The sequence below is a fragment of the Hipposideros armiger genome, unplaced genomic scaffold (genome assembly GCF_001890085.2).
Source record: "Hipposideros armiger isolate ML-2016 unplaced genomic scaffold, ASM189008v1 scaffold_212, whole genome shotgun sequence".
NCBI classification, from domain to species: Eukaryota; Metazoa; Chordata; class Mammalia; order Chiroptera; family Hipposideridae; genus Hipposideros; species Hipposideros armiger.
Genome location: NW_017731562.1, coordinates 1,386,641 through 1,388,230, shown reverse-complemented (window position 1 = coordinate 1,388,230; position 1,590 = coordinate 1,386,641).

Here is a 1,590-nt window from a genome sequence, read left to right as displayed (position 1 = left end):
GATGGTGGTGCTTCTGACAATAAAACTATCTCCAAAAATTTCTTCAATTTTTATTATTTTTGTCAGTGGTACTTACCAGTGCTTGCCAGGCTTTCATGGAGTTACATTCTTTTTCTTGAGTCATTTTTCTCCCTAAGACTGAGTCTCATTTGGCCTTTGTTGCAGAGTATTTTTAAATTTCATCTGAAAATGAGAAAGAGTTGTAGCTTTTAGTGTGGCAACTCCTAGGATTTCTGGATTCTCTAGTTTTCCTTGCATCCTGCTTATTCATAAGCCAGTCATTTCCTGAGCTCACCTCTTTTGTAGAACCTTGTTAAATACAGCTAGTAATGATCAAGGTCAGTAGTAAAATTTTGTTTTGCAATCTCTTCACCCAAAGCCATAAATTCATTAAGTTTATTACCTTTTATTCACCTTATCGCAGGGGACAATTCCACCAAATATTTGCTCTCTCTATAATATGGGTAGCCATTCTTCTAGCTCTGAGTAAAAGTTTCCATGCCACCTACTATCTGGTGCTGAAGGCCACAAAGCAGCACCCCACTTCTAGGTACCAATTTCTCTATTAGTCAACTTTGCTATACAGTAATACCTTGGTTTGCGAGCGTAATTCATTCCAGAAACAAACTACTCATATGGCAAGATATCGCTTGTTTACCACGTTAAAATGTATTAGAAATGTTTGCTCGTCTTGTGGAACACTCGCAAACCACGTTACTCGCAATCCAAGGTTTTACCGTAGTTACAAAATCTTGGAGGCTGGCAGCAACAAAACATTTATTTCTCATTCACATGGCATGTAGCCTGTGGTCCCCTGTGGCTCTGCTCCAAGTGTCTTCTCATTCTGGGACCCCAGTTAAAGGAGAAGTGCCTATACAGGACATGCCTGTTCTTGTGGCAGAGGGCAAGATCAAGAGCCCTGGAAGAAGCAAGCTCCTGACGCTTCATAAAGCTCCTGCTCAGAAGGGTCATACATCCTGTGTGCTCACATTCCAATGACCAAAACATGTTAAGCAGCCAGGCCCAATGTAAGTGAGGTGAGGAAATATATTCCCTCTGTAGGAGGAATGGCAAGTCACATATCAGTAGTATGTCACCCTTTTAGAAGAAGGTAGTGAATAATGGCAAACAAAATGCCACCTACTGTAAACAAAAATGTACCTTTCCTTTGTTCATATTTCCACTTCAGAACCCAGCCACTTCGCTCTTCAATATATCTGACCAATCACACCCTAGGTGTTAATTTTCCTCTGTTCTTTTTTTTAAAAACCATGCTTAAATTTTATTTTTTATTGATGTGTAATTGACATATAACATTAGTTTCAGGTGTGCAACATAATGATTCAATATTTGTATTGATTGAGAAACAATCAGTACAATAAGTCTAACAACCATACATAGTTACAAATATTTTTTTCTTGTGATGAGAACTTTTAAGATCTACTCTCTTACCAACTGTTAAACAAGCAATACAGTATTATTACTTACAGAATTCATACTGTACCTTAAATCCTATTTATTCTATAACTGGAAGTTTGTACTTTCAACCATTTTGCCCACTCCCCCAACCCTTGCCTCTGGCAACCACCA